The 8,038-nt window shown below is 45.9% G+C and overlaps 1 long non-coding RNA gene across 1 annotated transcript; it reads right to left on the reverse strand.

The window, feature by feature from the left end:
- Positions 1–1,334: 1,334 nt before the first annotated feature.
- LOC140658287 (uncharacterized) lies at positions 1,335–7,924 on the reverse strand. The gene is made up of 4 exons (XR_012044681.1): positions 7,868–7,924; positions 6,275–6,350; positions 4,198–4,766; positions 1,335–3,062 (listed from the first exon to the last, which is right to left on the reverse strand). It is a non-coding gene; the product is annotated as an uncharacterized lncRNA (long non-coding RNA).
- Between the last annotated feature and the right edge of the window lie 114 nt (positions 7,925–8,038).

Here is an 8,038-nt window from a genome sequence, read left to right on the forward strand (position 1 = left end):
TGCTCCCCCTTGCCCCAAGCACATCCCCTCCATTTTTCTCTGTTTACTCCAGTACCAGCAAATGTCCTATTTTTGTGAAGAAATGCAACACTGTGCACAGGCTGGCGAGGGCCAGTGATACACATCCCACAGGGACTTGTGCCAAAACTCAGAAGCCTAAAAGCAAGCCTTTTTCCCATTTAACTACAAAACCTTTGCTCCTCCCATACAAGAGGGGAAGTCTTATGCCTCTGCAGTATTTGCTCCTGCACCTTTTGCCTCTTGTCCAAAAAAAAAAAAACCAACCAGAGAACACAAAAGGATTGCATTAAGTATATCACTGGGAAAAGACATTTTTTCCAGATAGATACAGCCCTTCCTGAGCTACTGAAGCTAAATTACTCTTTAAAAAACCTCAGCACGAAATGGAGAGATTAAGTCCCAAGTTTATGCCTTGATTTTTCTTAGGGAGGTTTTTGTGCAACTCTACGTTAGTCTGTGAGGAGGAATTAGGCATAGCAGGAGTGAAAGGGTTAACAAGATTGAAGTACTGAGGGTCTGGGTTATGTCTGAGGGAAGGAGGCTGTGTGTCAGGAGCAGGAGTGGATGGGACTGGAGAGAGATAGGCGAGCGCGTGATTTTTTGTTGTGAAGAAAGGAGCTGCAAAGTTGCAAAAAGATAGCCAATCGTATTAGCTGAAGGAACGCATGAAGGACGCGTGAACAAGACATATAAACCAATAAGAGTTCTCTCAGTAGTGCATGTACAAACAATTAGAAAGTATATAAGACATGTAATAGTTCAATAAAGGGTCTTCGATTTACCACCAGCACCGGAGTCCGTGTCTCATTCCCTTCAAGTCTGAGCTAAGTTGCCTGGAACAAAGGCTCCTGTTGGTCCGAGTGATCAATTTCAAACTCTTCTCGAATTGAAGAGTCTAGTAAGGCTCTCTGTACAATCCCCACATTTCAATATGAACAATTTTAGAGGAAAACTTCCAGAAATTGCCATTCTGAGTTGCAAAAGCTTTGAATTCACAAATATTTCAGTGTGTCAGGGACAGTTCTCTGGCAAATTTGAGTGTTATTTTCCTGGAATAAGTGATCAAGTGAGCTGATGTGAGTCAGTCACTGCTGTACAAGACACACAAGATTTATCATTAACTCAGACCAGCTCAGAACTGAGACTAAGCATTAGCACTAAGCTGATGCTGGTGCATCGACTCAGGTGGAGGACAGACTGCTGAGTTCTAGCACCAGTACCCTGGGGAAAGATGAATAGGATTTGGAGGACTGACTGGGGCTGAAAAGAGATTCTGTTTCATACAGCATTCAGTATTACCTCCTCATTTAGCCTTAGCTAAGTAACAATCCATCTTTCTTGGGCACAAAGCAACACACCAAAATCAGAATCCCAACAAAGACAGTGCGTGCTTCTAAATCATCAGTTCAGGGTCTCACTACAATTTAAAATTAAGTCATCTGACATAGAGATTATCTTTGTGGCTGGAGAAATAAAGCACAATATCCTGGGTAGGAAGACAGGCTGCCTTGACTTTCAATCTTTGTCACCTAACTGCTATCAGAAGACAAGTGTGGTGGAAACCAGTCCACAAACATGTAACACGGCCACCACTTTTTCTTACTTGCCTTTTTCCAACGGCTAAAGAATGAATGCATATGACTCGCAAGAATTGGGTCTGAGCCATATTTCTGAAGGCAGAAAGACTGCATAAAGACAGCTCCAGTATGAAGTAGAAAAAGACCTTTGTGGCAAATTGAATTTAGCAACGTCACCAGGAGCTTCTGACTCAGAGCCCCATTCTGCCCAGCTGCACACTGAAACCACCACCACCCCACATACCTGCCAAACCAGCACGATTCAGCCCACTTGGAGCTCTGCCACGAGCAGCTGGACAGAAGATGACTGATGCAGCCGTAAAGCAACATCTAATGAAGAAATTATTTTTATTTCAGGGTTGTAATTAAGCCATACTTTGTCACACTCTACTGGCTGAGGCAGGAAGGCTGCTGACGAGTTGCACCAGGAGAAACAGCAGATGGGATCAGGTTGTTATTCCACTTCAGACCAGTTCACGTTGGCTTGAGTCAACCTCAGACCAGTTTAACCTAGCTTTTCCCTTGCCTGTTTCTGCTGCCTGGCAGGTATCCCAGATAAAAGGGCTGCTTGCATTGCTCAGACACAGAGGAGGGTTCTCTGTCTCTAGCCATTAGCAGGAAGGTGTTGCACAGACTGCAGTTTTCCGGGGCGTCCTGGTGCAACAGAGGGGGGGGAGCATTGCTACAGCAACAAAAAGTGCAAGACCCCACTGCCAAATGTTCCACCTCCAAACAGCTTCTCAGGCCTGCTGCTCCCACTGTCCCTGCAGACTAGTTATTGTGGGTTTCATTGTACAGGGACACAAACCACCCCATACATATACTTAAAGCAAAAGATTTAAGCACTTTCAGGTTGGCGTCCACCTCCTGCAAGTGAGGCTTAACATCTTCCTTTGGTGGGCCATCCAGACAGCTTAACCAGCTCCCAGGTGGGCATCTCTGCTTGTTGAGCAATTCCAATGGTGAGCTGACAGCTCCCTCCTCTGTCAGAAAGCACTAAAAGCAGCCTAAAAATCTGCCCTAGTGTCACTTGGAGCAGGGGACTTGAATTTCAACGGAGGATATTATGCATTTTCTCTCATTTTTTACACGTAGGTAGGGGGAGTCTCCAGGACAGTTTCATGGTGGTACAGGACCCCTGGCCAAATGCACTGCGTGCTACTAAAGCTTCAGTTCTCATCCTGCCCTGCTGCAGCTGATTTGGGTAAGCCTTACGGCCAGCAGCAGGGCATGGCCAGGACTTCCTTCCCCTTCCAGCTGCACAAGCACATGCCCGGTGTCCTGCTCTGGTCCTTCTGTGATTTGGCTTCTCCAGAGTGTAGCAGCAGGAAGGGAGCAGAGCAGAGGCACTGTCCTGCTCAGGCAAGACTGGAAGTTCTTGTAGGTCACTGGCAGGTCTGCCCTTGCTGCTCAGCTACAGCATGTTTCACGCTGAGGGGGTATCCGTTAGTTCTTCCCTTCTGCCTGTAAGAAACATAGTGGATTTACTGAGCATTTAATGGCAGGCTGAAAATTTAGTCCCAGTAGGATGTTATCCCTGATGTGTTCCCTCTGCTGACAAGCCAGCCTTGGATATAAGCGGCGTGTTTCATGTGCAGTACGTTTATGCCTCATGCAGAGTTTAAGGGCTTTTTTGCTGATTCTTGAAACAAAACCAGAATTGGGGGGTGGGGGGGGCACTTAACAGAGAAACAGATTTTGAAATACTAGTAAAATGGTGGGGAAATTGAATTATTTCAGAATCAAGTTGCATCAATATATTCTGTTCAGTTTAGCCTCTAAAACTAAGAAAGGAAACTGGTTTTATTTCACTTTCTCACAGTATAATTCACTAGAGACCTTCCAAATATTTCTAAATTCAGAAAACAGGAAGAAAACAATCAGATTATCTTAAACTGCACAAAAAGAGTTAATATTAAATGCCTTACTGTACAATTGAATTTTTACAAAGCTTTAAAATTTCCGTAGAGTTATTGCTGGATCCTACTAAACATCTCTGAATTTTGGCTGTTCTGCTCCATCTAAAAATTCTAAAGTTCTGGATAAATTTGGTCTTTGAGCATAAACTGAACTTCACAGGTCTTGCTTGCTGCCTGCTAGTCAAACTGTAGATTTTTCTGATAGGATTTTTAATTAAGTCTCTCCGCACATACCACAAGGTAAACTTACTCACTTTCATTGCATTTTCTTGCCATAGGAGCTACTGTGCACTTAAAGCCAGGAGAATGCCATGTACAAGCTTAAAGCAAAGGCGCTATGTTGGTGTGAAAGAAGCTAAATAATTGTGAATTGAAATTCAAAGCAGCTTTCAACTGAGATACAAGTTAAAAGAATTGTGCAGAAAAATAAATGACTTGCAACAAAAAGAAAATTAAATATAGGAAGGGTTTTCAGAACTGCATGAGGAGCTGCTTGTGCCCTCTTTGTGGGAGAGAGGAAGGTGGGTCACACCAGGATTAAGGGATGAGCTGTGAAAGTCACTGCTGCCTGGAGCTGTCAGGCCCAAGAGCCAGCCAGGGTCTCCAAGAGGTACAGATTTCTGGATACAGATTCCTGGGTAGGGGTGAGAGAGAAACTTTCAGTTCAGGTAATAAATCACCTTCACATGAGGAGACCAGGAGGATCCTGTACTTGGACGGGGAATACAGAACACAAAGATTTCTGGTCACTTTGCTGTACAATTTTAAAGAGCGCTTGCTGCATCTGGGGAGGCAGGGGATAACCTTCGAGACCCAGGCTGTTCTTGGAAGGCCTATGTTCCTCTGAACCTTGATGGTTTCTGTACCAGGGTTTCTCTCGGTGGGAATACAGAGCTCGCTGCTCCTTGGGCCAGGGAAGCCTGACCAATGCTGTCTAGGAGGTGCCTATGCCACAAGCACACCTGTGCCAGTGTCATACACTTCAGCTTCATTGAGCTGGGGCTCGTGGGCTTCATTTCTCCAACTATGGCTAAGAGCTTGTGTTTGACTAGATGCCAGCAACTTTCTGGAGCTTCTGCTTCCCCTCTGCAAATCAGAGGCTTTGGATTTCCCTTTCCCTGAGGAAGGGCAGTTCCTTGTTCTGTGAAAATCCCCTGTCCAGAGCACTGGAGTTCTCCCCCTCATTAGGGCTGTCGTGACAGCAACACTGATCAACAGAGCACCCATGGGTCCATCTGCAAGCTGACACCTGTGGAGAGATGCAAGTGAGTTAATTGCTACAGCAACAAGAAGGAGGATGCTAAGGGACTGGCTTTTGAGGTGGCCACTTCCTTTAGGACTTCAGCCCTTCAGGCATTTGAGAGCCAGGTCAAAAACTAACTTCATCAAGGCCTGCACTTGGCCTAAATGCTGTGTAGACTGGGGAGAGAGGAATAATAATGTCCTAAATGGAAGAAATAGATCTCCTTTTCGTTTGGACTCTGCTGCTTTTACTTTTTTTTATGCTGGCACCATTGGGAGAGTTCCCATTTGCTTAATTAGGCCACATGTGAGGAACCTGGAAAGACATTTAACATGTTTGGAGTGGCTTGACCTGCTAAATTTCATCCTTTATGAATCTGAGCAGCCTGGATTCAGATAAAAGTTCTTGACTTTAAGAAGAGCTGGATATCCAAATCAGCTTGGAAAGGTAAGTTGTTGGGGATTTTTGTTTTGTTTTTTTTTTAAAACAACACACAAACCACCACCACACAAATACATTCTTACTGGGGTAGACAGATGCTTCATGCTGCTCAGCTTATAGTTCTAAAGCAAAGACAACATTGACATACCATCATATAATGTTGGTAAGCATGTCTGGAAACTGGGAATGGTATCTAGAAAAAACTTACAAAAGCAAATTATGATACAATTAACTAACAGAAAACATTTGAGCTGGGTAAGTTATGGAAGCACTTTTGCTAAATAATGTTATGCTGTGGTGTTAGAAGTAAGGTCTCAGTTTCCTGGCACAGAAACTACATTTACTCTTCAATCAAGTGTATAGCTTGACTAAAAATATAACCCATGTTACATTCCCTAAGAAAAAAAAAATCTCATCAGCTACTACTTCCTACTATTTCCTCTTAGTTTTTGTTGTTGTTTTTTGATAGCTGTAAACACACTTGAGAGACTGCCTGACTTAAGTGGAATTGATTGCAAAAGGTCTCTCTGCAATAAAAATATCTGCAAAAGATATTCTGGGATGTTTCAGCTGTTCCTGGCTATCAGTTAAGAAACCTTTTTTCCCTGTATGGACTCTTATCTTGTCAAAAAATAAATTGGGGGAAAAAAAATACTTTTGTTTATGACCAAACTAATTGTTTCAGAATACGTTGCTTTAACTCATAAACAAAGTCTCCACATGTCATGTGAGAAGAGCTGCACTTCTCTACTACCTTCTCATCCTTGAAGCTGACACATAGTGAGGTCCTGGCCATAACATGAAAGTCAGGATGAAGACTTTGTTTTGCACCATAACACACAAGAGACAAAGATAAGAGAACATGACAAGTTAGCACTACGGACACATTCAAAAGGTGTAGTTTCCAGAGAGTGAGACTGAGGATCCTCATAGCTAGTAGTAGAGCTTGTTGGCTACCATCTTCATTAAAATCAAAGCTCTCGACCCATTAAAAGCTATCTGTTTACCAAATTGGAAAAAAGCAGCTCCTGAAGCACTTTGATTAACATGATGCCCACTTGAACAGTGCTCACCTGAGAGAACAAGACCTGGGGCCATAGACTCATCCAAATCCAAAGAGCTCTCTGCCTTGGGCAAGGAGATACTGCTCTAGAAAAAGGAGCACACACATACTGTGATCAAAACACCCAACAGTGTTTTGTAAACAAAGGCCAAACTTCCCAATGGACCATGAAAAAAAGTAATAGGCCACAAGGATCTCTATTAGACAGTAAAAGTAAAAAAAATTATGAAAAGAAACTATGACCTAGGAATAACTGATTTGTGATTAGAGCCCCACCAAGCTGGCGTCCAAACCACATAGGTAATTTAACTGCTGGCTTCAGACAAATGAACTTCTGTCTCAATGTTCCTATAACGTCAGATGTGGAGGCACACGCCTCACCCACAGGACAAACTATCATGGGGCCTCATGACCATGCATGCTGTCGCCTGTCTGTCAAGAATCAGTACCAAGCTGTATGCATTAAAATAATTTATCAGTTTGTATCAAATGTTTGCTTGATTAAAAAAGTCAGGTTCCTTGAAATGCTTCACAGAGCGAGCTAGTCCCAGAGACATGCTTACTGACAGGGGTTAAGCAGCTCCTTCCTCTATGGACACCAAAGAGTAGTCCATAAAAAGGTCAGTCTGAAGTTAGCTGGCAATGCAAGTGCTGTCAAATGAGGAGGGAATGGGGATGGGAAGAGGCACCTATTAATGGGATCATATACCAGGATTGCCACAGCACCCACTTTCCCTTAGGGGAACCCAGATTAAATAGGCTATCCCCAAATGCCAGTTAAAGGCTACCGTGCCCATTGCACAAGGGAACCTTGAGACACATGCAGAGGCTGACTGTCATCAGTCCCCTCTGTACACACAAATTCAATTTTGATGAAGCAAAGCGATGTCCGAGTCCCCCTAAGGCTTGCTCCACCTGTTGAACCTTCTCAGGTGGGCAAGGAGGGAAACAAGGCAACAGATACAGCACTTCCTCCAGGAAGTACCCTTCCTCCAGGACACAAAGGAGGCACTGCATCAACCACAAGGGCTCTGCATCCCAAGATTAGGGCAATCCTTGCCATCAGGGACACCAGAGAGATGCTTGGAAGATCCTGGCAGCAAGACATGGCACAGATTCCAACCCTTCTAGCTCTCTCCTGCACTGCCTGCCAGCTCCTCAGCTTCCTCCAGCTCCAACAGCTCTGCTCGGTTTTTGTTAACAGCAGAGCTTACCTGCTCAACTAGAAGAAACAGGGAACCAACTAACTCCCCACCCAAACAGCTTCATCTCAAAGGCCTGTAGGCAAACTGGGTACCCTGATACAACAGCTCCCCCCCACAGCCGCCTTCCCCCGACCTAGTGAGACCCGGATGCCCTGGAGTCGGCTGGGGAGCCGTGCCCAGCAAGCGAGGTTTCCAACCCCGGTGGCTCCCCCACAGGGCACAAGCCCGAAGCGAGCCCCGCAGCTCACCCGGCTCGAAGATAAGCAGGGGAAGCACACACCCCTCCCCCCGCCCCCCCTCCATCGGGGAAAGCCTCAGGGCGTGTGCTGAGACCACCCTCGGCCGCGGAGGGTCAGCCGGGGAGAAGGCCCCGACCCACAGCCCAGCGGGCCCCTCACCGGCTGCGGGACGCAGCGCAGCGCCCGGTCGCCCCACACAGCGCAGGCGCAACCACCCAACCCGCGCGGCGTAAATAGCACCCGGGCTTTTATAGCGCCCCTTCCCGGCAGCCCCCGCGCCCGGCCGCGCCGATTGGCCGTAGGGCGGGCGGGGGCGCGCGCGCGCGGGCG

The sequence above is a fragment of the Ciconia boyciana genome, chromosome 11 (genome assembly GCF_034638445.1).
Source record: "Ciconia boyciana chromosome 11, ASM3463844v1, whole genome shotgun sequence".
Classification (NCBI taxonomy): Eukaryota; Metazoa; Chordata; class Aves; order Ciconiiformes; family Ciconiidae; genus Ciconia; species Ciconia boyciana.